The sequence below is a fragment of the Crocodylus siamensis genome, chromosome 3, assembly GCF_052110815.1.
Source record: "Crocodylus siamensis isolate JL-2025a chromosome 3, ASM5211081v1, whole genome shotgun sequence".
Classification (NCBI taxonomy): domain Eukaryota; kingdom Metazoa; phylum Chordata; order Crocodylia; family Crocodylidae; genus Crocodylus; species Crocodylus siamensis.
Window position 1 is genome coordinate 166,696,337 of NC_143397.1, and position 14,133 is coordinate 166,710,469.

Sequence of the window (14,133 nt, forward strand, 5' to 3'; positions counted from 1 at the left end):
AACATGTGAGCAGAGTAATGATAGACATTCAAAGTCTACAGTAGTGTGCATTGCTGGACTCAGATACATGTATCTAGTAGGGCTGTGCAAAAAGGCATCGTTTTGTTTTGACTTGTGTTTCAATGTTTCACCCATAGATTATAATGGGGAAGCTCAAAACAGCCTATATCTTTGTCATTTCTGGCCTGATATGGGTGATACTCACAGGAATGGTAGCCCCTTCTGAAGGCATGAGGTCTTCCAAGTTTCAGAGAGATAGGGATTTCAGGGAAACTGCACCTCAAAGTCTTGAAAGCAAAACTCAAGTTGTGTCTATGTGTTAAGCCACAGCAGGGTCAAAACTGCAGGCATGCTACCCCCTGCTGAGGCCACAAGCCTGCCAAGGTTCAAGAAGATAGGTGTAGGGGTTTGGGGTAAACTGCACCTCAAGCTGCGGACAAGCAAAACTCGTGAAATGAGTGACAGCGTGTGTGTGTGTGTTAAGGCACAGCTGGGTGAAAACTGCAGGCATGCTAGCCCCTGCTGAGGCCACGAAGCCTGCCAGCTGTCAAGGAGAAGGGTGCAGGGGCTGCTTGGTTCTGAGACCCTGCACCTCTGGCTGCTGACAGGCAAAACTCGTGACATGGGTGCTTGTGGGACTGTGTCTGTCTTGGGAACAGTGGGGTGAAAACTGCAGGCCTGCTTGGCCCTACTGTGGCGATGAAGCCTGCCAGCTGTTAAGGAGATACGTGCAGGGGTTGTGGGTCCTGGGTCCCTGCACCTCTAGCTGCTGACAGGCAAAACCCATGACATGGGTGGGTGACACTGTGTGTGTGTTAGGGTGGACCCTCAATCAACTGACACCAAGGCAGAAAGCAGGGCAGTTCAAACAATGCTGCCTTCTATGCAGTTTTTCCATCCCTCCCCCAGAGCACTGGGATTAGAAGGGACCTCAGGGAAGGATGACAGTCACTGGCCAGCTACACAGTTAATAATGAGAGCGCTTCTTCCCCACCCCGCTTCCTCCCTCTTCCCCCTCCCTCTCCATACTTTAGTTTCTGTTCCCCTGCAGGCAAGCCCAGCTTGAGCTTCAAAACGTTTCAAAAATTTTGAAACATTTCAACTTGCCTCGTTTTGTTTCAAGACTGGTTTGAAGCTCTCTGCTTCATTTTGATTTTGCTGTTTCAAGCTTGAAACTAGTCAAAACAGCGTCGAAATGAAACTGTCAGCGAAATGTCACACAGCCCTAGTATCTAGTTAAATATGAAGAACTAATTGATTGGAAGGATGAAAAAAGATTGATTGAAGAAAAGATAGAGTGGGTTTTTGCTGTAAAAGAATATATTGCTTCAAAGATCAAGAAACACAACAATTGCTTTACAATTGCCTTACAATTGCTTAGTTTGAAAATAAAAGTACTCCTTATAATAAAAAGAAACATCTTTGAGATAAAGGAGTTAATTCCTTTAGAGCAGAACATGAGGAAATAACAAACCACGCTTCGACTCTTGAAGGATTTAGTGTATTAGGTTCCTTAAATTAAAATCACTTAAATATGCAAGTATTTGTATATTGGGGAATGTTTTTATTCAGTTCAGTTTCATGGGGCTTGTAACATATGCATCTACTTAGGCCAAGAAGACAGACTGTTTTGTTACAGGATGAGAAATATTAAACAGGCATCCTTTAGATCTTTGTCCTTCACTGTGACATCAAATCCCATAAGAGCCATCCAAGCACAATGTGTACTTAAAATAGCAAATTTTTAATCAAAATAATCCAGCACATTCATCTTCAAAACGATCTCTGATTATGCACCAGCCTCTTCCCATAGACACAATGGACTAGGCTGTAAGGGGCATTTGGGGCCTTAGAGGTATTAAAAGAAGGGATGGAGCACATTTATCAAGAGAAAGCAAATAAAACTTTGCTCAGAAACCATGGCAAGACGAGGAGTTTAGGGTTTTTTGTTTTAAATATAGACAGAAATTCCTTTCTGGGAAAGCATATACATAGAAATGAGAATTGTATGGAGAGAGGTTTATATTGCTGTGTAAAGCTAAGGAGGTTTTTTTTTCTCCAGTCTTCCTGAGTCTAGCGTCACTTAGGGGGAAAAAAAAGAAGCTTCCACAAAGTCTTTATAGCCTCTGAAGTATCACTTAATTCTTGTCTATATGATCCAGTATACTTCAGCTCCTTTCTTCCATCTGGGGCAAGATTTTCAATAGTGATTGGCTCCCTTTTAAGCAGTTAAACAACAACCAGATTTTCAAAAGTGCTCAGAAGCCAAAAGCTGTCTTTGTGATGCTGTGTCCATATTTACAATAATAATCATCATCATTATCTCAGATCCTAACATGCCAAGCTCCTTGGGAAAATGTAGTCACTTAGGCTAGGGACAGAAGTTACATATAGACTAGTTAAATGATCAAAAACTGGTTGAAACCTGTAACAGAATATAAGTTCAGTACACATAAACCAGTCTCAAAATGGCCAAAACTTGAATGTAGCATCAGAATTAACTAATTTGGGTCAAACCTGCTTATGGAACTTGTGTCCCAGGCCCCTTCCTAGTTTAAGTTAAATCATAGTCCCCCAGCATCCCAGCATGTTTTTCAGGCCTGGGCTGGGCTGCCCCTCTCCTCCCTAGCCAGACCTCCCGCTGGCCAAGAAGGAGGTGGAGACTGCAGACAGAGCAGCATCTGCCTGGCTTCTCCCTGCTCCACCCTCCCCTCACTCACTGCTCAAACAGGGATCCCCCCTCTCCCACAGCAGCGACCCCAGCAGCATGGATCCCAGCCAGCATGTGGCCACGCAACCTGCATGCTAGCTAATGCTGAGAGATGTCTGTGTGAGTGTCTCCAATTTCACTGGAACAAAGGCAGACAGAACAGTGTCTGCTTAGGACTTTTTGGAATCAATCAGCAGGTCAGCTGATAATGTCCCTCCTTCTTCTTTACCAAGGCCTTAGAAAAAGCTGTTTAAGAGCTTGAACTAATGAGAGAGGTTTGTTTCCTTGATGGTCTAATAAACTAAGTGTTCTGATAAGCTCCCTTTTGGCTTGCTTGCTTCAAAGCCCACAATCTGTCAGTGTTCAAGAGGGGACAGAGAGAGGTGTGAGAAATGACTTGGTTTGCCATGCCCATCAGCTTGCTGCAGACTGTATGAAGAAGCAGGGAGAGGGCGATTGAAAAGCTCAGTATCATCATCTTCATCATCAGATGCATGTGTAGCCTGGGTACACCCAGGGGCATGCCCTGTCTGCAGGTGGAAGGGTGGTCAGGCAAGAGTGCTGTGAGAGAGGCCTGCTACCAGGGAGCAGTTTTCTCTTCTTTATAGATCCAAGCCAGGACAAAGTACTTAACTATATACAAATGTATTGCTATACAAAAGTAAATATGAATAACAGACATTAAATATTTACAGTAGAACTGGTATGTGACACCATCTACAATAACCTGCAATCAACACATTGCACCACTTTGAGGGACTACAAAATATAAAACAGGTAACTGGGAACTTAGTATAGCTGATCCACAGCATAGGCAATAATTAACCCCCTGCACAGATAAACATTAACACCCTGGAACAGGTAAGTTAAGGCATTAACACAATAAACACATGCAATAGATGTGCGCAGGCAACAATACAGGTTAGCTCAGATAAAAGACAGTAAACATATATAGGTAATGAAGATGGGTAACTCCATATAAACTCCCTTAAGGAGTACCCATAACTATATTAACATCTACAGCATGAAGAAAATATCAATTACAAAACATGGGGTACACATAGCACCCTATATGGGGTGTTTCCTGGAGACCCTCCCCTTTAGGCCCCAGGGATGTGGACATGCCCACCTACCCCCCACCATGGAGGAAGGTGCAGGCTACAGACCCTCCTTCTCCCAAGCCCACCTCCCCTGTGGGACCCACTTCCCCAGCAACTCATGCCAATCCACACACCACCCACCCAGCTGCTCTGAAGCAGACAACTCTCATCCCCTGGTGGCCAGTCCCACAAAAGCCTCTCTCCAGTGGTGCCTCTGGCTCCACTGGGCACCCAGGGCACTCCTACTGGAGTCAAGGCCTTATTGGCTCCAGTTCCCCAGCCTCACACTGGGGGTCTTTCCCCTTCCCAAGCCCTGCTTTGGGCACCAGGGCTCTTTTAGTTTAATGCTGAGCCACACTGCAGGGCTCCAGTTACCTGGCCTAGAGCCAGGGCTAACTTGAGCAGCCTCAAGCTGCTCCCAGGCCTAGCTCTCCATGCACCAATTCCCACACCATGTGGGGCCCCAGTAGCCTCAAGCTTCTCCCAGGGCCAGTTCTCGTGCGCCGATCCATACACCACCCACCCAGCTGCTTGCCAGGTTTGCAGGCTCAAGCTGCCTTGAGTGATTCCTAGAACCTGAGCACTGTGCACTGATTTGTGTACTGTCGAGGTTCAGGTGGGGTCCTGATGATAGTCTTCTCCAGAGCTTCTCTCTCCTCACCATCCCTTGCTGTGTCTGCCCCCAGCATGCCAAGCACACTCCTTTTATATGCTTAAGGCCTTCCACCCCTGAAGTCTGGTGGGCCTGCCATCTTGTAGTCCACAATCCAGTCGGGGAGCTCCTCTCCCCCTCCCTTTGGGAAAGGGGTGGTGCCTGCTTTTCCCCGGCTTGTTCCTGATTGGTGGATTCTCTCCACCAAACAGAATTGAGGATTCTTGAGCCCCCGGACGCATCGGAGTTTGATCAAGTAAGTCTGTCACACATGCACTCCACACAAACAGTCCTCCCTTCCTCCATCCCCCTTTGCCTAAAAGTGCTAGCCAGAGGCCAGGGTCTGGCAATTTTCCCCACCCCTTGAGCAGTGAGCCAGGCAAAGTCTGGTGAGAGCTGCTTCCCCCTCTCCCTTCAGGCATATCCCAGCTGGGGACTGTGCAGGCCAGAGTGGGGGTTTAAACCCCTCCCTAATCATAGCGTCCTAACTTGGCCAGGCCACAACCCCACTTAGCTCAGCACTGTGGAAGGGAAGGAAGTTCCTCCCCCCCACACACTCTAGTGCCTCTTCCCCCCGACACTCCCCAGCTTCTAGCCAGAGCCACTGAAGTTATGTGCCTGCATTTTCTGATTCAAAAGTGAATGTCAATCCACTTGTAAATTAGTTCAATCTCTGCAAATTAGACTAACCTACAAAATTTAGGCTCAGTCTTTTTGAAAGTCTGTCCTTAGTCTTATTCTACACTGCCATATGGCCCTGTACATCTTCCCTGAGACATCAGCAATAGTATTGTCAAGTACCATACAGTAAGTCCCTTAGTCCTTTCCTTTATATTATTTCTAGTATATGGAATTTACATTGTTTCTTTAGCTTTAGCCCAGCACCTCTCATTCTTTTCAGTGCCTCCAATCAAACCCTTCTGCTGTTTTTTCACCTTCTTTTCATATTTTCCTTTCAAAATGTATTTCTTATGTATTTTATTGTTATGAGAAGTACAGTACTCCTCAAATTCCTCTGTTTAAGTTTCTTAGTTACCTTCATGTACCATGCAAGGATGCCTCCAGAGTGGCCTCATCACCACATTTGAAGTGGGGTGGATGCTTGTGTGCTTCTGAGCATGTCCCCCTGGCAGTAGCGCAGACACAGTATACACATACCCCAAAAACTCACTAAAAGTTGAGGTTACACTGTACTGTGCAAATCATGTTTTACAAATGGGTTCCATCTCCCTTTTCTGTTCTTGTCTGTTCCCTCCTCTTGTTCTGTCTTATTATAAAGCTAGATATTTAGGAAATGTGTCCATACCATTTGAATAGTATGGCTCAATAGATTGGAACACTTAGAAGTCACTTCTAAGTAAATCTTAAAGAAGTGGCACTGGTTTTCAACACAAGAACTGGCAGCTGAGTGGTAACAGAATCTAGGAAGCCTAGGCATAGGCTAGATCTGCCATATCATCTTGACTATAGTCAAGACTTTCCAAAGGTCTCAGCTCCTCCAGAAGTACAGTGGTGCAGATAGGTATTCCTACTGGTGGGACAAAATCCTAAAGTAAACCTTTTCATATCAGGGCATCTGGGAGAAGACCCTCTTAGCATATGCATGGAAGGCATGGGGATGAGCCAGCCTAGGGCGGTCACCTATGCAGCCCCCCACCATGCCTGTGTAGCTACTATAATAGTTCCTGAGTACAGATACCTTCTTCAAATACTCTTGATAAATGTGCCTCATCCATTTTAATATTTTAGGCTTCAAATCTTCCCTGATGCCCAATCCATGGGAAGAGACTGGGTACATATTCACAGGTCATTCTGAAGATGAATGCATTGGCTAAACTTGATCACCAATTTGCTATTTTAAGTGCCCATTGTACTTAGATGGCTCCTTTGGCACTAAGGAAAGATCTAAGAGATGCCTGTTTAATATTCCTCATCCTGTAACAAAACAGTCTGTCATCTTGGGCTAAGTAGATGCATATGTTACAAATTCCACCAAACTGAACTGAATTAAAACATTTCCCGCTATACAAATACTTGCATACTTAAGTGAATTTCATTTAAGGAACTAAAGCCCTCAAGAACCTAAACGTGGCCTGCTATTTCCTCACACTCTGTTCCAAAGGAATTAACTCCTTTATCTCAAAGATTTCTCTTTCTATTAGAAGCAATATTTTTATTTTCAAACTAAATAATTGCAAGGCAATATGTTTCCTGGCATGTTCATTTGATGATGTCTTTCACAAGCAACTCATTTTTTACAACAAAAAGCAACTCTATCTTTTCTCAAATCAATCTATCTATTTATCATCCTGAAAATCAATTAAGTCTTCACATTTAATTGGATAAATGAATTTAAGTCTAGGAATGCATGCTTAGTGAGATTCCTGACCATAGACTTTAACAGCCACTATGAAATCATTCCCTCTGCTCACATGTTATAGCTCTTCCCATAACATAGTGGGCATGTCTGCACTGATTCCACATCATTCATGAGTCTGCTGCCAAAAACTTAGCACCAGCTATTAAAAGGGATCAGCTTTCCCCCCACTCACTTTAACCCGAGAATTAAGGAGGTAGGGAGAGAGGCACTGTGTGCCAGTGATTCTTCATGTCTTTAGTTTAAAGTATGCAAGGACCCTGTAATGGGGCTGCATATATACAGATATTGGTAAGTGACATCTTAATCTGTAGCTGCTAAGGTCCTAGACAGATTAACACATGCACATTAGTTTGTATACAAACAACATGCATTTTACTGGGATCAGGATATCTGTACATTCAGCTATCCAAAAGTAGCTCACACAGTAGGTGGCTCATACTCTTGTCTCCCTGCTCTGTGGACGGATGCAAAAAGACAAAGCCTATGCAGGTGTAGCTTATGCTGGTAGGATTTTACTGTGGACTCTTTCAGAGGTAATTCTTCAGAAAATTGGGTGAATTTCTTGCCCAAATTCAGGAGTTTATGTGGGTGCTTGTACACATGACAAAAATTGCCCATTTTTTGATTTGTGTCATACTGTGCATGTGCAGGGTTTGTTCGTTTGTTTTGTGATTCAAATGAGTTTGTTACATTGCAAACTAAACTACATCTGCGTGTAGTTTAGCCTGCAACAGAGCTATTTGTAATGTTGCAATCTTTTGAGAGCTTGTCTCCTACCCCACTGTGGTAGAGGTGGGCTGAAGGCAGAAATGGTGAGGGACCCGATCCTTTCCCCGCCCCCATGGCACCTGCCCACTTCTCCCACAGCTGGGTGGGGTGAGCTTCCAGCAGGCGAAGCAGCCCCTGAGTGGTGCTCAGCTCCCCAGGGCTGCCCAGTGGGCTGCTAGCAAGCTGGATGCTGCCCCAGCTCAGGGTAGAATAGGATTGGGCAGGGTGCTGCCTCCAAGCTGGAGCAGTACCCCCACAACTAGCCACCACCTGGGATGCCACCACAGAAGGAAGGACTGGGGTCCCTTGCAGCTCAGGGTCCACCAGCAGCTCACCCCCCACCCAACTGTGGGAGAGGCAGGCAGGCTCTGCAAATAAAAAAAAAGGTGGGGGGGGATCAGGCCTCTCAATGCTTTCACCTTTCCCCCTCGTGAAGCCTGCCCATATGAGGTGCTGACTGGTCATGCAGCCCCTGAGCAATGGGGGACCATGGTCTTTCCCTCCATGGTGGTGGTACCCCTAGGGCCATATGGGTGGTGTGCTAGTGAGCTGGGAGCTGCCACAGCTTGGAGGCAGCATCCTACCAGATCCAAGTCTTCCCTGAGCCACACTTCAAGAAGGACATAGGAAAGCTCAGGAGAGTCCAATGGTGGACCACATGCATGATTACAGGCCAAGAGACCAAGTTATTTGAGGAGAGGCTGAAAGACTTGGGGCTGTTCAGCCTGGAGAAGAGAAGACTCAGAGGGGACTTGGTGACAGCTTATAAGTATATCAGGGGAGTACATTAGGGCCTGGAGAAGCTACTATTCACCAAGGCCCACAGGGAAGGACAAGTAATAATGGGCACAAACCGACTGAAGATCACTTCAGACTAGGACATATGGAAAAACTTCTTTACAAGTCAAGTACTGAGGGTTTGGAACAGGCTGCATCCAGAGGTGGTAGTCACTCACCCTGGTGATCTTCAAAAGTGTCTTGATGCCTATCTTGCTGGGTTCATCTGACCCAAATAGACTTTTCTGCCCAAGTGCAGTGGGGCCAGACCCGATGATCTGTAAGGTCCCTTCCAGCCCCTAACATCTATGAGCCCACCTGCTGGAAGCCTGTGAGGACTGCTCCCTGGGGTGGGGAGGGAAGGGGAAAAGGGTCAAGCTCTTGCTGTAACTGTGATGGAAGCCCCTAAATTGAAATGGTGGTGCTTAAACATGGCAATTAAAAACCCACCATTGCAATTTAGGGGACCAAACCCCTGTCACACGTACAAACACCCAGTAAGCTGTCTGGTACTGCTGTCACACTACTGTAGATGCTATGTCTGCCCATGCCCTGTGAGATTTCTCTATAATTATATAAAACAGAGGTGTCAAAAATACAGCCTGTGGGCCCAGTCCAGCTTGTGGAATTGTGTCATCCAGCCTGCAGGGCTCTTAGAGGGGCCAGGAATTTGGGGCAGGGTTTGCCATTGAATCCTAGGGTACAGAGCTCTGTTGGGGGTACATTTTGACCAGTGGCATAACTCCAATGGGGCACCTTAGGCAGCCACCCCAAGTTCTGATTTTGAGGGGGAAACGAGGCAGGGAAATCATAGCTACCATCACAGCTGCACTATCATGCTGCCACCTGGGACAGGAAGTTACCCCGTCTGCATGTGACCGGCCAAGTTGGTATGCCTCTGTTTTGGTAGCACCAGGGTGAGCAATGGGTGTGGTAATTCCTGAGGCTCTCTGAAGGTAACACAGTGGCTCAGGGCTCCCACAGCAGGAACACCACCACTGCTTGCCTCAGTGCTACAGGTGGGGTCCAGTTCCAGCCTGTATGGTCTGGATCTGGCCCATAAGGCACCCTGCAGGCTGAATCTAGCTTCAGAGAGGTCACACACATTTGGCCCCCTGATGTAGAGGATGGGCAGTGCACATTCCCTGAAAGAATCCAGGGGCAAGTTCAAGCCATGTAAACGTGGGATGACTCTTGGCATGAGTTGATGCCATGTACACAGTACCTCCATTAGCACAGAAATTGTCACTCTAAATCCAGTAGAGAAAGGGTTGAAACTGCTCTTGATAGCAACAGCAGTCTTAGAACATATTTACTAGGCCTGTGCGAAGTGGCTAATATTTGCTTCGGATTTGGATTTGGCCCATTCGGGGGACAGTGATTCAATTTGGTGATTCGAATCACTGTCCCAATTTGATCTGGCCAAATCTGATTCAGAAATTCGGCTGCTCCCCACTCTGCCAGGCTCCCCTCCCTCACCTTCTACTTACCAGCCCCAAGTCTGGCTGCAGCTCCCTGCTGCAGTGTATGGAGACTGCCCAACTCGTTGAAGCTCTATGAATCTTTTCTGAATTGATTCAGAGAGCTTCAAATCAATTTGGACCTTTTTACTGGTCCTCTCATCTGATTCAGATTTGGAGATTTGGCAACCAAATCGGGGGCAATTCTCCTCCGAATCAAATCAGCACCCGACGCTTCACACAGTCCTAATCTTTACAGATAAATATCCAAAAAAAGGTTAAATGGAAAAAAAAAAAGATATATCACAAGCTGTTATGAGAACTACTTAATAGGAAGCAAATACTGTATAGTGAGGCTAGCTGGATTTGACAAAACCCCTAATCCCAGCATAACTCAGAAAAGTGTAAAATTCAGGATAAGGGTGATTCTACTTCTGCTGTGCTCTGGCACTACTTCTTCTTCAAAGCATCAGTTACTGCATCAGTAAGATCACCCTAGACAAAGGGTTTATAAAGGGAGGTTATTTTAAAGAAATCCTCTTAATTTCCAAAGGGTATTGTTACACATTATACTTAGTACGTGCTAGTTGCACTTAAAATACTAGTGTCTGAGTCCCTTCTTTTTATTTTTTTAAATTAAATTTGTATCCTAGGCCAAATTAGCCAAAACTAATACTGAATTCAAGAGTCCAGAACCATAAGTGGCCATAGGTTTGCATAGTTATACCTAGCAAACACCCTCCACCCACACCTGGGGCTTCAGATGTTTCCAAAACCTTTGGTGAGCATCCTACTTGCAGGCCCAAGCCCAGAGTTTTGCTTGCCCTTAGCCAGAGCAAGCAAGGGAGGAGAATCCCATTTCCATAAACTGAGCTTAAGCTGCTGCCTCAGCAGGTACTAAATCACACCAGAAGAGCAGTTCTCCTGCAAAGTGGCTCAAGAAAACTGCCTTCTTGGACACAGATACATGGTATTTCCCCTGCCAGGTTAAGAAGCCACTATGCTTGATCTGAGCCTTCAAGAGGCCAAGAAGCATCTGAGCCCCTTCAGTCAGTGAAGTTCATGTTAAGTGCCAGCATAGCATGGTAAAGCTGGCCTTTCTCCAGCAAGGAGTATCTCCAGATCACATTAGCTAACATGGACATAAGGAAGAATTTCTTTACTGTCCGAGCCCCCAAGGTCTGGAACAGTCTGCCAGCGGAGGTGGTTCAAGCACCTACATTGAACACCTTCAAGTGTAAATTGGATGCTTATCTTGCTGGGATCCTATGACCCCAGCTGACTTCCTGCCCTTTGGGCAGGGGGCTGGACTCGATGATCTCCCAAGGTCCCTTCCAGCCCTAATGTCTATGAAATCTATGAAATCTATGTGTTGAGCTAACTCCAGACTGCTCCAGAGTTCATATGATCTGGGGACTCCAATGCAGTAGGAAGAGTGGGAGCCCAACAAAGCTGTTTTGGGGGCTCCCAGCTTCCTTACAGCATGGAAGCTTGAACTGGCAAGGCTCTGATGTGTTTGTATGAGGGGAGCAGGGGATCCCAACAAACAGCTGTTTCCTGTGCTTTCCATTTCCATTTTATTTACTGCTGCTGTAGCAAATGAAACAGAGATCCTATAGACCAGAGGCCAGCAACCTTTTACAAGCCAGAAGCCAGAACAACCTGCCTCTGGGTCCAATGCAGGCAGGATGGCTTTGGCAGTGCATCAGTAGCAGGTCCTTTCCCTGAGCCTGTACCAGAGCCAGGCAGCTAAGGACTATGCCTACATCAGTTCCACTAATCTCAGCTCCTGCCCTGCCGCTGCCTAGCTTGTGGGGAGCTGTTCTGGGACCAGCTATCTGCAAACTGTGTCCACCCTGTTGTTGCTGACACACCACTGAGGCCACCTAGCCCACGCTGAACTGGAATGAGGATGGCAGGGGAAGTGGCAGGGGTGCAGGCATGGGCAAGGACATAGGCAAATCCTGCTAGGTCTGTGAGCCAGATCCAATCACTCCATGGGCCAGATCCAGCCTGTGGGCTGTGTTGCCTACCCCAGCTATAGACAACAGTTCCCTTTACTACACAACCCTGATTCACTGCCACAGGCATGGAATGAGACAGGGGCCCTCTGAGAAGAAAGAGTACATGATCAAGTCATTAAAAACTCTATCACACAAGCAATAATAATATATCTAGCTTTTATAACCAGCTTTTAAATAGCACTTTTCATCAGTAGATCTCAAAATGTGTTCTAAAGAAGGTTATATCTAGACAGTTGGGAAAACTCATCAAAAATGTGGTTTCAATCATCCCAAAATTAATCTTGGTTTAATTTGTCAAATAGTTTCAACTGGAGTTTTTTCTGAGGAAGGGAGGAAGGGAAGCAGGGAGGAGAGAGGAATGGTTTCTTCCTATCCCAGTAATTCTCCTTGGGGTGTCCAGAAATCCCTTCTAGGGTGCCACAGGGGTGGCACCTCCTACCCCCAAACACATACAATGTTAGCACTCTTAGGTGGGCAAACATGGTTCACAGGATAAACCCAGAGATTTCAAATACGAATTCATGGTATTAAAAACATGCTGCCTAGTTGTGGTCTTTCTGAGTTCTTTGCAACAAAAGAATTACTCTATTATTTTTCTGTAGTCAAAACACCAGGGAAAACAAAAGAGCTGGCATTTTCTGAGGGGTGTCTTGAATCCAACAAGGTTGAGAACCATGGTTTTATCCAATAGTTCAGGGGTCAGACCATTTACCCAGAATGCTCTGCATAAAGGAAAGAGGACCTGCTCCTAGGGAATGCTGCAACCACGAGACTCTAAGGCAGAGCTAGCCAACCTATAGCACATGTGCCACAAATGGCATGGGAAGCCTCTGTGTCAGGCATGTGAGAGACCAGTGAAGGGGCAGACAATAGGGCTGTGTGAAGCTTCAGTCCCTGATTCAACTCAGCAGAGATCCAGCCCAATTCAGTGGCCAAATCTCCAAATCCAAATCGAATCAGAACCTCCGAATCAATTTGGAGAGATTTGGACAGACTAGGAGATTTAGACATAGAGACAGCTTTAAATGTTTTTTTCTACATACCTCAGGGGCTCATGAACACCATAATGCTGGGGCACATGAAGAGTCCCACAGAAGCACGGGGGACTCCCCAGCACACTCGGCAGCAGACCTGGAAGTAGACCAGAAGCACTTCCAGTCCATATCTGGGTCCACTAGGAAGTGCACTGGGGGGCCCCCCCACACCGCATGGCTCAGCAACTGGTGCCTCCTGGGTCTGGGGGGGCACCCAGGGTCCCCCCCACAGCCAACCTCCAAGCCTGGGAATGCATGGGGGGGGGGGCCCTGGAAGACCCGGAAATGGACCAGAAGTACTTCCAGTCCACTTCCGGGTTCACTGCCAAGGACACGGGGGGCCCTCACACTCCTCTGGGATGCTCCATCCACCACAGCATCGCAGCATTCACAAGCCACACTGGTACTGCAAGATATGTAGACACAGCTTTAAAAGTTTTTTCTGTGTCCAAATTGCTGATTCTCTGAATCAGCATTGAATCTGCAGATTCAGATTTGGCCGAATCAAATCAGGGACAGTGACCCAAATCAACAAATCGAATCACTTCCCCTGATTCGGGCCATATCCGAATCCAAATCAACTAGGGCCCACTGAGCAGAAAGGCCAGAGAAGGGGATTGGAATGGCCTTCAGGGAGGGTGTAGGGCTAATCTGTGGCACAGCTGGCAAAAAAGTTAGCACCCGCTGCTGTAAGGTATCCTCGAGTTCAGTTGAGGGCTTTCAGGTCTGGTTACCAGGTTGGAGGTGCCTTGTTGCAGGGGGTGCACCGCCACACACAGGGGGTGCACGTGCACCCATGTGCACCCCCTACATGTCGCCCCTGAAGAAGGTACTGGAATCCAATTCGCAAGGAAGTGGAGGGGGGGGAAAAAAAAATCACTCTTCTCTCAACTATTTTATGGAAAGAACTGAGGGAGAACTACCTTGACAGTAACCCATCTCTAGTGACTAGTACACTGTCCCAAAAAGAGGAAGGCCATGGTTCAAACCCCTGCTTTGACTCAGGCAAAGGCTCTTTCAGCCTCTCAGTGTTCATTTAATATAGGAAATTTGTGGTGGTTAAATAAATAAATAAATAAATTTAAAGAACATACCATTCAAAATCTGCATGTGGTAAGTTTGGAAGTCATCCAGCATTCAATATTTAAAGCTTCAAAACTTCAAACGGATCTGCTGTAATCAAGTTACAGGGAACCAAGGAGATTTTTATTTTTATTTACCTGCTCTA